This window comes from Chelonia mydas, chromosome 5 (genome assembly GCF_015237465.2).
Source record: "Chelonia mydas isolate rCheMyd1 chromosome 5, rCheMyd1.pri.v2, whole genome shotgun sequence".
NCBI classification, from domain to species: Eukaryota; Metazoa; Chordata; order Testudines; family Cheloniidae; genus Chelonia; species Chelonia mydas.
In genome coordinates, this window is record NC_051245.2 from 98,064,810 (window position 1) to 98,079,601 (window position 14,792).

Sequence of the window (14,792 nt, forward strand, 5' to 3'; positions counted from 1 at the left end):
AACAAGGTACATCTTCACTGCAGAGTTAACTTAGGTGATTGACGCCTGGGTTGACCGGGTTTGGGGGAGAATATCCAAAATGCAAAGCCGTATTTTGCAAAGCCATGTGTGTTCTTGGTGCTGCAGTAAGTTGAGCTGCTGTATGCTCGTGAACTGTGGGAGAACCTGCCTGTGCTTCTGGGCGCGCAGGGGAATTGTGGGGAAAGCACTGGACTGTCGGCACTCAACTGGTTTAGTCTGTTCTCACTGCAAAGCAGGCAGGTTACCAGCCTGAGTAAAAGCATCACTCAGGCGTTAGCCTATAGCCCAGCCAAGCCAGCTAGCCTAGGTGTAAAGCATGCACTACACCTGAGTGAGAGGTTTTTGTGTGTGGAAGGAAGTTGGCTTAAGGGCAGTGATGAGCTGCCAAAATCTTAACAATGGGTTCCCTCCTCACCCCACGAGAGGGTCGTTGCCCACCCCTGCCCCCCGGGACTCCTGCCCCATCCAGACGCCCCGCATTCCTTGACCCCCGCCCCCCAGCCCCATCCACCCCCCTACCCTGTCCCCTGACTGCCCCCAGAACCGGACAGGAGGGTCTCATGGGCCACCGTATTGGGTGCCCACCCCAGCCCTAAGAGCCAGAGGCACCTGCTGGGGGGCGAGGTGGGGAGTCCTGGAGGTGCTTACCTGGGGCAGCTCCCAGGAAGCATCCGGCAGGTCCCCCTGGCTCCTAGGGGTGGGGGGAGCGTAGCTAGGGGGGGAGCAGGGGGAGCGGCCGCTCCCCCACTGATCACATCAAAAGTGGCACCTTAGGCGCCGACTCCATGGGTGCTCCAGCCCCGGAGCACCCACGGGGAGAATTTGGTGGGTGCAGAGCACCCACTGGCAGCTCCCCACCCCACGCCTGGCCCCAGCTCACCTCACCTCTGCTCCGCCTGCTCCCCTGAACACGCCGCCCCGATCTGCTTCTCTGCCCCCTCCCCCTGGCTTCCCGCGAATCAGCTGTTCGGCGGAAAGCCAGGGAGAGCTGAGAAGCAGGCGGTGGCTTCCTGCTCAGGCCGAGGGTGGTGGAGGTGAGCTGGGGAGAGGAGTGGTTCCCCTGTGTCCCCCCACCCCTCTGGGTTACCTGCTGCGGTGTGGGCAGCCCTCCTCGCGCCTCCCCCCCGCCCGAGCTCACCTCCACCTTCCTGGGCCTGAGCGGGAAGCCGCGGCCTGCTTCTCAGCCTGCCCCAGCTTCCCGCGTGAGCAGCTGATTCGCGGGAAGCCTGGGGGGGCGGAGAAGCAGAGTGGGATGGCGCGTTTAGGGGAGGAAGTGGGGGCGGAGCAGAGGTGAGGTGAGCTGGGGCTGGGCGCGGGGCGGGGAGCTGCTGGTGGGTGCTCTGCACCCACCACATTTTCCCCTTGGGTGCTGCAGGGCTGGAGCACCCATGGAGTCGGCGCCTAAGGCGCCACTTTTGGCCGGTTAAATTTAGAAGCCCTTTTAGAACCGGTTGTCCCTCGCGGAACAACCGGTTCTAAAAGGGCTGCTAATTTAACAACTGGTTCTAGCGAACTGGTGGGAACCGGCTCCAGCTCACCACTGCTTAAGGGCAATACTTTGCAGTGAAAACAAGCCCATAGAAACAGTCCCTGCCATGAAGAGCTTACAGACAAGACACAGGGTGGGGGAAAGGGATATAACATACAAGTGGCATGAATGGTATGATGGTCTGTAAACGTCATGCTAGAGCTCCAACGCACTCTGCTCTGAGAGACTAAGGTTGGGCCTGGGGAGACAGCATCCAACATCATTGGGCTGGTTTCTGGTTTGACTGCTGGGCCTGCTGATTCTTCCCGCCAGCTATCTGTCTTGCTGTGTGTGTTCTTGTTTTTAGGAATACAGGTTTGGTGGTGGGGGAGCAACATGGTACAAGAGCCATCCCTCTTCTCCTCCATGCCATAGGTCTCCCTAGATGGTGACGGTGGCTACGGTCTGAAACAGCAACTGATCTCAGGCCGCTGTTTGCCCACCTTCCCAGAGACCCTAGAAGAAGAAACAGTTAGGATGAGAGTTGCTCACAACTTAAAACTAAACATGCCTCTTAAATCTGAAAGATGAGTTCTTGCAAACCCTGACAATTGGAGTTTGCTTGCCATGTTTCAAAGTAACTAAGAAGAAATGAGCCACACCTGGTCATAGAGTAAAATCAGTCCAGATGAGAGGTCCAGACAAGCCATCCATACTGCTTAGGCCCTGTGGTTTCTGTGCTTATCCTGAATTGCCAGCTGCAATGAGTACTGTTGGGATAATCAGGGGCTACTGAATCTAGTGGCCCAAAAACATCACAGGGGCAGCAGCCACTATACCAGCCCCCAAAACTAGTCACTCAGGGTGCGGGGTGTGGGGGAGAGATTGTGCTGCAGCCATGAGGCCTGGTGTGCAAGTTTGGAGATGCACGCAGATTCCATTGGTTCTCTCCCTTTGGAGTTTATTGCACAGAGTTCAGTTCAGGGTTGGTGCAGTGAGAGGTGAACTTCATCCATGCTGAGCAACTGTGACATCCTCCAGAGATGAAAAGGAAACATTTGCCTGCATTGCCTGTATGCATATTAAACCGATGGGTTGTAGGGATGTATAGGGTGTAGTCTGGGCTACTGATAATCCATGGAGTGCTTCCTTTAGATCTCTTACGATGTCTGGGTTACATAGTAGTGCTGGCTTTCCTCTGTGATAACAGGAGTTCAAGCAGTTTCTGCAGTGAAAAGCATTGGGGCTTGGAAAAGCAGCTAACAGCTGGCTCCTCCTTTGCTGCTAGTAAAGGCTACTACTCAGAGGAGGAAGTGAGGAACGTGGAGCTTTCTTTGGGGATCAAAGTTGGGACTGGAGCTGCCAGCCACCAGTGGGAGAGAGAAATGCCCAGGGGAGAAGAGAATAAGGCAGCTGGTTGACTTGTGCAGGGCAGAAGAGGAACTGGTGGCTGGACTGGATGTGCAGGGGAGAACAGAACAAGGAAACATGCACAGAGGGAGGAGAAAGGGATGAATGGAAGAGAAGCAGGGAGACTGGATTGGTTGCTGATGAGAAGGGGGACATTAAATGAGCAGCAAATGCAGCCTGTGTCTGACTGTTCTTCACAAAAGACAAACTTTTCACACCAAACTGCTAAGAAACAAACAAATGCTAATTCCATATAAGGTGTACGCTATTGCTTTGGTTGCCAGGTGCCACAAGGGTGTTAGCTGAGTGCAAGCAGGTGAGGAGTGAAATGCTCTCTCAAATGTGGCCCCCGCTGGAGAAAGTTTGAGATTTCTGTATTGCACTGCTCCTTGTTAAGTTGCTAAACTGAGTCTTCCCCTTCCTCTCTGTCCCACCCTTCCTAATTGTAGTAAACACTCCTTGCCTTTTGCACCTGAAAGGTGAAAGTAAAACATAACTAAGTGGCTACTTAATTGCTGGTATGAATAAAGCACTGTAGTAGTAATAGCAGTGTGTATTATTAAGGAGAGTTTTACTAAGAATTAAAATATAGTACAGCAAGACTATTCATTTAGCAGAAACATATTCAAGAGTTTTTCTTCTTTTAATGAAATAAGTTTGGAGTACTGTGTATATATGTAACATGTTCAGATCAATACATCTTTATTTCTTTGTCACTTCATTTAAAAGGATTAGGTGTACATATACAAAAAATATAACAAATCTTTTTTACATGAGCTGTGCTGTATTAAAAGAGTAACTTAAATGCAGAAGAGTGCTCATCACTGTGTAGCAAGAACGTAAGAGTGGAAGGGACCACGTCTCATAATAGGGCACAGTGTGCACTCCGGAGCAATGTTCTTCTCTACCTGAAGAATAGAGCTCAAGCATATTACGTGTATATTTTTATTTTGTGTTATTTTGTGCAGCTCCTGAAAGAAGAAATGAAAACCTTTCTAATTCCAAAGCAAACTTCTTGGCAGTGCAAGATGAATAATAGGCTTCTTAAAACTGATTCCATTTTTTTAAACAACCAAAGGAAACTGAATCAGAGCATTCTCATTTTTCAGAGCTCTGTCCTACTGCTTTGATTTAATTGAGGGTAATATTTCAATCTCCACAAATCTTAAATGGGCAGCTGCATGTTCTATAGCAGGAATTCTTGGACCTATTCAAAAAACTTTTTTATTTTAGCAGATCAAAATCCAAGCATTCAATAAATGTACTTTTAAAAATCTTACTGCATGAGAAGTGGCTAAGAGACTTTTGCGTATTCATGGGGAAACTAGATTTATGTAAAGGATGTGGTTGAATTACAGCTGAATCTGAGCTGGAATAGCTTTTGCCTCTGAGATAGGAAAGACAATCTCTTAATCCTGTACCAAGTGTACATGTTGACCCCATGACAGAGATGGAAAGAATGTCTGAGGAGGGACTTTGGTTTCGTGGCTTTCTTTTTGATATTGTGGAATAAAACTCTGTCCTGCCACTGCTTTCTGCTCTTTTAGCAGACCAGGGAACTACCCGAGGATGTCTTCTGGAATACTGGGTAGTTGTTTTCTGCTTTTCAGAAAATAACTTAATGACTTCATCTACCTGGGGGTGTATCTACACCCACCATACTGCTTAGCATTGTCTAGTGATCTGAAGAAGAGCTCTGTATAGCTCAAAAGTGTGTCTCTTTCTCCAGCAGAAGTTAGTCCAATAGAAGATATTACCTCACCCACCTTGTCTCTCTAATATTCTGGGATGAACACAGCTACAACAACACTGCAAACAACAGTGTTGTCTAAATGCATTCTGGGAAAATCTGAGTAGCTGTCCCATACTGCTTCACTGGCGTTAGGGTACTGTTGGACGTGCACACAGAGTTGCTCTCTGGATGGCATGCCACGCGGCTGAGATGAAGGAGGGCCAGACCAGTTACACTAGGGGTTCTCAAACTGGCAGTCGGGACCCCTCAGGGGGTCGCGAGGTTATTACTTTGGGGGTTGCGAGCTTTGGGGTGGAGGTTGTCAGCCTCCACCCCAAAGCCCACTTTGCCTCCAACATTTATAATCGTGTTAAATATATATAAAAAAGTGTTTTTAATTTATAAGGGGGATCACACTCAGAGGCTTGCTGTGTGAAAGGGGTCACCAGTACAAAATTTTTGAGAACCACTGAGCTAAACAGACAGTTTGCTGTGCTGACAGCTTATGGAAAGGCAAACATATTGCTAAAAGCAAGGCTTTCACAGAACCATCGGTGTCATTGGTATTTCTTGTAGAGGGACAATGGGTCGGCAGTGACTATACAATGCCAGAAGCAATGAGTTTACAGTGGGGCAGAGAACTACCTTCTTGATGGTACCGCCAACCCTTTCTAAATGAGAACACTTAAATCTGTCCACTCTGAAATTGGAACCATAGCAAGAACTATGCTGAAGTGAAGCTTCAGCTGCAATGTGGGCAGAGCCTCAATAGAACTGATTCACATGCAAAACTCAGAACTGTAGTGTTCTCACTCTTAAGGGGTGTCTGTTATCACTAACTGCTCCTTGCTTTGTGTTCCTTAATTTTTTGAGACCACAGTATGATATCAAAGGATATAACTGACTCTAATCTACTTCTAGAGCACTGGTTCTCAACCAGGAATATATGTACCCCTGGGCGTATGCAGAGGTCTTCCAGGTAGGGTTGCCAATTCTGGTTGGACAAATTCCTGGAGGTTTCATCACATGACATAATCTTTAATTAAAGATTCATCTTTAATTCCTGGAAACTCCAGCACAATCCTGGAGGGTTGGTAACTCTGCTTCCAGGGGGTTCATCAACTTGTCTAGATTTTGCCTAGTTTTGCCTAGGCTACATAAAAAGCACTAGCAAAGTCAGTACAAACTAAAATTTCATATAGACAATGACTTGTTTATATTGATCTACATACTGTACACTGAAATGTAAGTAGAATATTTTATACTCCAGTTGCTTTATTTTATAATTACATGGTCAAAATAAGAAAGTAATCAATTTTTCAGTCATAGTGTGCTGTGACACTTTTATGTATTTTTATGTCTGATTTTGTAAGCAGGTAGTTTTTTAAGTGAGGTGAAACTTGGGGTACTTGGGGGTATGCGAGACAAATCAGACTCCTGAAAGGGTACAGGAGTCTGGAAAGGTTGAGAGCCACTGTTCTAGAGTACAAGTATATCATCAGTTGAGCCTGCAGAGTGATGATATAACCTCTGATTTGCTGTTGGCTTTATAAACTCTATAAGGGGATTGCAGTACAGTAATTAGTTTCCTAATTAGATTTGATTCTTGTATGTTACTGAAAACCTGGTGTGTGCTTTCTGAAGTGTGTGACCTGAAAATAATGTTTTAAAAATGTCCTTTACTCATTGAACTTAATTTTTTTTGTTTACACCTATTAAATAGTCTAACTAAAACCCCTTTTGTTTCTTGAGTCTGGTGGTGTCATAACTTCATGAGTTTAGCATTTACCATAGAGTTTTTGAAGGTAGGCAACACTTTAGTTTGTTGTGTAGAAAAGAAATTTTATTTTCTACATGGGTTTAAATTTTCAAATTTTAAGTCAGACCTTATATAGCAATAAATAAATAAAAGGGGCGTAAGTGAAGGCACAAGACCAACTTTTTTCCTTTTGCTGATCATCTTCAGGAACATGTGTGCGAATGAGTATTTATTTTGTGTGGGTGGGTGGGTGGGCAGGAATATTCGGACCATGAGGAGTTGTGTGACCCAATACGCTAATAAAACTCATAAAATGCTTCTAAAATGTTTATTCAAAGTGGCATGTCTGGCTTACAGTAGCTGTGTGGGTGGACTGTCCTTGAATTTTGTAGACTTAATTTAGTACTACATAATACCCAGTGATGGAAAACAGCTATAAATTGTCTGTGCGCAGCCATGCATTATTGATAAAGGGTAGAATAAACTCCACAATTTCTTTATTTGATGTTGTCAGCACAACAGCTGGTTGATTTGTTTAGGTATTTTTCTATTTGAAGGTTTAAAGTGGCACTGTCAACTTTACCTTTTGGGCCTAAATTTTGCTTTTTTGAAAACAAGTTCTTATAAAACCTAAACAAAATATTTATATAAATTAGAAATAACAGTACCATTGAAAACAGCTTGTGTGTGTGGGTTTTTTTAAGCAAACGCTTCCCTGAAGGGTTTGAACCCCAACTATTGCAGTACTAAACCTGACTGTAAACTCAACAGTAAACAGTACTGAAATTGTCTTTAATTGTCCAAACTGATCAGAAGTGCAAAAAGTAAATGGAGCAGACAGTGACACATTAATTGGATTTTTAAAATTCTTCCTTTTAATCATATAAATTGTTTGGAGCATGATTAAATAAACTCCTTCAGAACATATTTCTGAAAATCACTGACTAAATGTTCAAGGATCTGTTCAACAGACTGGAAACTATAAAAACTTGCTAACAGAAAACTTTGCAGGTGCCCAGTCTTACAACAGAAATCCAACTTAAAATATTCTTTTTAGACTAAATGTCCTGAAATCATAGTTTCCCTTCCTGATTTCAAATTCCCTTTATCTTGTTAGAATAGTAGTGTATGGTAAACAAACAGAGAGAGACAATCCCATGTTTGGAAAAATAATCTCCCCTCTATATTCTAATATAGGAAACTTCAGAATAGTGTTTTGTAATTGTGGAATCATATGCTGGCTGCTTCTGTCAAAAATGTATAAGGATAGTGAAAGGTGAATTTAAATCCATTTGAGATCTTAATACACTATGCTTTTTTGTGAAGGCTTTCCATCATTGCTTAAAGGAACTGCTGAGTGTTAACTCTTCATTTTAGCTTTCCATATTTTTCTGCCTTTAAGATAAGTAGTCACAAAGCAATTAAATTGGTCATGTAGTTTCAATCAGGAGGCAGGAAAAGCTAACCAGAGAAAGGACTAACATGATTGACAGAGGCCTGCAGAAGATTTACATTGAGAATAACTCATTCTTCAAAACTTTTTCATTTTCTGATGGAAATTGTGGGGTAAATCAAGTACAGTGGCTATGAATGATTAAAATGCAGAAGTTATGAATTCTTACTGACTTTGTAACTCCTTCACCTTAACATAACATCATTTCTTTCAAAGGGGGTATTGGGGCTTTGTGGATTTAAATAGAGCATCAATATCTTGAAGTGAACTATTTTAACAATCAAGATTATGAATTTAATGGCAACACTTAATGGAGACAAAGCTAAGGTTGAGAAGGAAGTTTTTCATGGTTTATCCAGTAAGTCTTAAATATCTATTGCCAAGGTATGTAATGTGCCATAATCAACTGTAAACAGCCACACAATATATATCGCCTCATGCAAGCCAGACTTTCTACTGGCAACTAAAAATTGTGTGTTCATAGAAGCAGAGGGATTTAAATGTGGTCTAACAAAAGAGCAGAAATATTGGCTTATTCATACATTATAAAACAGTTTTGGTTTTTCTTCCAGGAAACCTGAAACTAGTTGGTGCCCCTCTGTAGGACAAAAAGAATCTTAACTGTCTTAGGGTATGTCTACACTATGAAATTAGGTCGATTTTTATAGATTTTTTTTCTGGGTTACCCGTGCAGACACCATAGCATGGCAAGCATGGAGCCCACTCAGCTCACCGCTGCTGTTGGGAGCATTGTAAACACCTTGCGCATTATCCTGCAGTATGTGCAGAACCTGGCTTGGAGCCGCCAGCACGACGACGACTGTGAAGAGGACATGGACACAGACATTCCTGAAAGCACAGGATGTGGCAGTTGGGACATCATGGTGGCCGTGGGGCTGGTTGATACAGTGGAAGGCCGATTCTGGGCCTGGCAAACAAGCACAGACTGGTGGGACCGCATAGTGTTGCGGGTCTGGGATGATTCCTAGTGGCTGCGAAACTTTCGCATGCGTAAGGCCACTTTCTTGGAACTTTGTGCGTTGCCCCCCCCCCCCCCCCCCCTCCCCCGCCCCGAAGCACAGGAATACCAAGATGAGAGCTGCCCTGACAGTTGAGAAGCGAGTGACCATAGCCCTGTGGAAGCTTGCAATGCCTGACTGCTACCGGTCAGTCGAGAATCAATTTGGATTGGGCAAATCTACTGTGGGGGCTGCTGTGATCCAAGTAGCCAATGCAATCACTGACCTTCTGCTAGCAAGGGTAGTGACTCTGGGAAATGTGCAAGTTATAGTGGATGGCTTTGCTGCAATGGGGTTCCCTAACTGTGGTGGGGCGATGACTGAACGCATATCCCTATCTTGGCACCAGACCACCTTGCCAACCAGTACATAAACCAGAAGGGGTACTTCTCAGTGGTGTTGCAAGCACTGGTGGATCACAAGGGACGTTTCACTGACATCAGCATGGGGTGGCTGGGAAAGGTGCATGATGCTCACATCTTTAGGAACTCTGGGCTGTTCGAGTAGCTGCAAGAAGGGACTTACTTCCATCCCCAGACAGGTTAACAGACTTTTCCAGTAGCTGTACTGGCCACAAATGCATCCCGATTCTTCAGAGCAAATCAAACATTAAACACAATTGCTTTTAAACCCTGTAGTGTAGATACAAATGTGCACTCACCAGAGGTGACTTGTCCGGCTTCATGGTCCAGGAACCCGCCTTGGGAGGGTATTGGCTCCAGGGTGATGAAAAGGTCCCGACTGTCGGGGAGAACAGATTCTCTGCTTGCCTGCTGTGCATTCTCCTCCTCCTTCTCCTCCTCCTCTTCCTCATCTACAAAATCCTCCTCCCTGTTGCATGAGACTCCCCCCTTGCAGGTGTCCACGGACAGTGGTGGGGTAGTGGTAGGGTCCCCCCTTAGAATGCCATGCAGCTGATCATAGAAGCGGCATGTATGGGGCTCTGACCCGGAGTGACTGTTTGCCTCCTTTGTCTTTTGGTAGGCTTGGCTGAGCTCCTTAACTTTCATGCGGCACTGCTGTTTCCCTGTTACAGCCTCTCTCCGCCATGCCCTGTGCGATTTTGGCATATATATTAGCATTTCTTCTTTTTGATCGGAGTTCGGCCTGCACAGATTCTTCTCCCCATACAGCAATCAGATCCAGTGTCTCCCTTTCGGTCCATGCTGGCGCTCGTTTGCGATTCTGGGAGGACTGCATGGTCACCTGTGCTGCTGAGCTCGCCACGCTGACCAAACAGGAAATGAAATTCAAAATTTCCTGGGGCTTTTCCTGTGTACCTGGCTAGTGCATCAGAGTTCAAAGCTCTGTCCAGAGCGGTCACATTAGAGCGCTCTGGGATAGCTCCCGGAGGCAAATGCTGTCGAATTGCGTCTGCACTAGCCCAAATTCGACTCAGCAAGGTCGATTTTAGCATTACTCCCCTCGCTGGTGAGGAGTGCAGCAATCGATTTTAAGAGCCCTTTAGGTTGATGGAATGGGGTTGGTTGTGTAGACGCATTGCTTATAAAATCGACCTAATGCAGCTAAATTCGACCTAACCTCATAGTGTAGACCAGGGCTTAGTATCCTTCTTAACTTGTTACGCTGAAATCTTTGGAATCAAGAGAAATAGTAGAGGAACAATCTCTCAAATAATTTGGGAGTCCAGTTCTTTTCCCTTTTCTAAAGATGACTAATTAAATGTTCAGTATAATTCTGGTGAAATATTTTGTTGGCAACAGGACTCATTCCTCCTTTTTATAGCTTAGAGGAAAAATAAGAATTGCCCTCTATGGCCTAAATTGATCCCCTTGTAGCTTATCTTGCAATGTAACTCTTACCTTACAGTTAAATCAATATAAGGATAAACTCATAGTGACCATGGAACAACCTAAAACACAATGGGCCTGATTAACCTCTCATTTACAGCTATTTAACTCCATTAACGTGAATGGAGTACCTCTGCACTTACCTGTTGTAAGTCAAAGAGGAACCAGGCCTCATTTGTCTTTAAAGTATTTAAGATAGTTTTATGCTTCCTCATGTAACTTATGAAATATTTCCTTCCCAAGTCCAAATGGCTCAGTGGTTATCAAAAATGTGATTAGATGCTCAGTTACATGGCAAATAAAACATGGGTTGGAAATCTCATAGTGAACTGTATGGAGGTCTCATTTTACATCAGTGACAGCAAATGGAAGGGCTTGACAGGCAGTGTAGCATAGAACCAGCTATCCTGTGTTTGTCAGTGTGATACATGGACATGATGGAGCTGTCAGGCCAGTCTTGTCCCCAGATTTGTTTTGTGAAATTGAAGATTAACTTTTTCATTTAAGTCTATGAATAAATAATACAATACTTATTAAAAAAGTGAAATTCTGCTCTGAAAATGGCATCATGAGGGTTTCGTGTCTGTCTCACTGTTTTCCATACCATACTTGCTCAAGTTACAAATGATGGGTATTTTTTTTTATTTGTTTAAATTCCAAGCCTTGTGAATTCAAGTGGGGAAGCTGAATGTCAAGAACTACCATTGTCTTCAGTGAGATAGAATTTAGGACTGCAGTTAGAACTGGAACAGCATCTGTGCTATGTCTGCAAAGTTTTCTGTAGTGCTCTAAGTGTAGTTTCTAAGCACAGCAGGTACAGATGTGTTTGGGAACATGGTTACAAAATAGCGTGTGGAAATCAGGTGCAAGGGATCTGAAGTCAAGCATTAAGAATCAGTGACCGCTTCTGAAAATGCTGGCATAAGTGGCTGATCCTGGAAATACATTATTACTAGCGTGTAAAATGTTTTCAGGGTGTAGTCCTATATCTTGATGAGAATATCAGGAAAAGGAGAAAATGGTGAGAGATGATAGCATGATTAGCTGTGCACTTGGGAGACCACATATGTCTAGAGTTAACTGTGTGGGCAAGCTGTTTTGTAGCTTGCTTCTTTCAATATGGTTGTATCAGAAATGATGTGTCCTTTGTTAACAACTCTGATATGTAAGAGAGAATTTGTTTGTGTCAAAGTGAGCTGTCAAAGTGAGCTAGTTCATATATTTTAAAAGGTACAGCCAAAGCCACATATCCAGTGTACATGGTGTAATGTAAAGAGAAAATACATGTTGAAGGGGTGATAAGGGATAACAGACCTTCTTCAGAAAATGTTGGGCCAAACTATTGTCCCATTGTGAATGTTCCTCCAAATCAGTGTATGATCTACGATGATGCATAGAAAATAATGGGGATGGAACTAATGTGTTCAGGCTTCTGTTAGATGCTTTGTATGGGAAAAAAAGAAAGGTTTTAGATACCTGGAGCAGAAGTTAGTTTGAAGAAAAACTGAACAGAGTTAATCTAATTGCCTTGAAGCAGAAAGCTTAAATCTGTGGTTCTCAACCAGGGGTCTGGGGCTCCCTCGGGGGCCACGAGCAGGTTTCAGGAGGTCTGCCAAGAATTAGACTTGCTAAGGCCCAGGGAAGAAAGCCGAAGTCCCACCACGTGGGACTGCAGTCCGGGCCCCCGAGCCTCATCACCTCGGGCTGAAGCCGAAGCCTGAGCAACTTAAGTTTGCGTTGCCCCCTGTGGTGTGGGACTCCAGGCAATTGCCCTTCTTGCTACCCCCCTAACACCAGCCTTGGCTTTTATATGCAGAAAAACAGTGGTTGTGGCAAAGCTGGGCCGTGGAGTTTTTATAGCCTGGAGGGGGGACCTCAGAAAGAAAAAGGTTGAACCCCAGGTTTTAAAGGTAAATTTGAAAACTGAAAGAGACATGGTCAACCTGAAACCTGCTCACTCTCAAAGTGATTCATAGGTAGTTTCTCATACTACACTAATCATCTGCAAGTCTGTGTCCCTGCCAGTTATTATGGTCTTCTCAATCAAAGTTTATATATGTTTAAAACACTGTTCTCTCCCCTGTTGCTATGTGGAGGATCCACACAAACAAATGGGGAAGTGAATTGAATGATTACAGGGAAAATGGACAATTCACAATTTGAAAAGAAAGAGACTTTTGCCTCCATTTCTGTTAGTATCTCATAAGACACAATAAAAGGTAAAAAAAATTTCGGACAGCAATGTGACTCTTTTTTTCTAAATTGGAAGTACTCATTTTAAGATGGGCATTACTTTCTCTATGTATGGATCAACAATATTAACAAATCATAGGAAAAAATGTAGCTGCCTTGCTTTTTAGAGTGTAAATTAATGAAGTAGCTTGCCAAATATCTTGTGAACACTGGCTTTGCTTCGGATGCCTGGCAGCAATTTAATTGGTATGACTTTCTGCTGATCAGGTCAGGGCTAGAATTGAAAAAGGAGGAGGGGATGAAAACATGTGAGTCAGTTGGTTAGTCACTGGTACCTTAATCCAAACTTCACAATTTTCTTTTCCTCAAGAAGGGGAAACTTTGAGTCTTTGTAGTAACATTATTATGAAGATATCTAAAGTAGGTGCAGATGTTTGTGTTTGACTAATCCAGACATGTACTTAGCTTGAAGGTTGGGTTTTTTGGTTTGAGGTTTTTTTTTTTAAAGCCATGAACCTTAGTAACTTCCACAATTATGCTATAAATCCTAGAGATATGTGAATACGTTTGAGAAAGCAAAGAGTTGCTGGGAGAACACAAAAATCATCTATTTTAGGGTGCACCCAGTACATTTGTTTTGATGCAGATGTTTTTGTTTTCTTAGGGGTGAGGGGATTGAAAATGGAAAATAATTTTTCACAAATACATCTGTATTTTCACCACCATAAAAGCATTGTTAAGGTCTTCTAACTCAGTAACTGTATTGTGTCATGGTATTGTTGGAGGGTTGTCAGTGTTTCCTTTTCGAGCAATCTGCAGCAATGATCCCAAAATAGATTAGCAAATAAGTAGCAAGGCAGTCATTCATAAAGCAGCGTCAGTAAATCCCACACCACTAAATTAATGGAAAAGAAGGATTCTTGAGACACCACTTAGACCTTTCATAAAAGACAAATGCTGTTTCTTGAGTGGTGTGGTGTTTTTCCTTTCTTGCCAAGTATTATTTAATCTGAGACATTTTCCTTCACTGAAAACTCCTGTACTTTCAAGACAGTAAGGAAAACACTGGTCTCAAAGGTCAGCCTTTACTTTAAATTTTTCAGTGGTTGCTTGGATGAGTAATGTTTGGTGATGTTACACAGCAGATACAAAAGAAATACAGTCTGCTTCATGACTGTTCCATGAATTTGGACTGTAAAGAATAATGATACCTAACAGCAGAATGTGCTGCCATTCCGATAACATGGTTATTGGGATGGTAGTGAGTGGTTTTTGCTGAACAACTGGTTCTTTAATATTGTTCTTTGTATGAATATTTAGCAAACTAGTGTTTTTAGGTAGAGAAGCTGTTCATACCAAATGTTGCTGGTGCACGGTTTTGATAATTGAAATCTAGATTATAATAGAAGCATGCCTTTTAAAATAATAGAATTAACAGCTGTGGGTAGGGTGGGGATGGGACAAGTTACCTGAAGTGAAATGGGATTGCCAGAAAACAGTCGGTGGTTAACGAAAATCAAGAGAGGAGGATCTGAGCTTGTCTAACTCCTCAGACGCTTCCTGAAAGACTTGCCGAGTGAGTGAGGAATGTGTTCACGTCTAAATTTAAACTCCAGTCTGTTTCTCACCTTCAATAATTTGTGCTTCCTGCGTTCAAGTCTTTATACAGACAGACCAGTTAAAATAACTGAAAAATATATATGAATGAGGGAGAGGGGGCAGCTATATTGTCATTAGCTCTTCGTTTGCTGATTACTGCTCCTGGTTGTGTTAAAACAAGAGCTTGTACCCCCATATCCTCCTCTTGTTAATCTACAGTAAAGTCATTATGCTAAATTTGTGAATTCACAACTTCCTTGACAACTTTTTTGGTTCTGTAGTGACAAAAGGAGAAAACTAGTCAGAGGAAGTGGATAGGAGCCATTA

At 43.5% G+C, this 14,792-nt stretch overlaps 1 protein-coding gene across 10 annotated transcripts in view; it reads left to right on the plus strand.

The window, feature by feature from the left end:
• The window catches only part of KANK1 (KN motif and ankyrin repeat domains 1), a 166,558-nt gene that overhangs the window by 41,097 nt on the left and 110,669 nt on the right, over positions 1 to 14,792 (plus strand). The window lies entirely within an intron of this gene.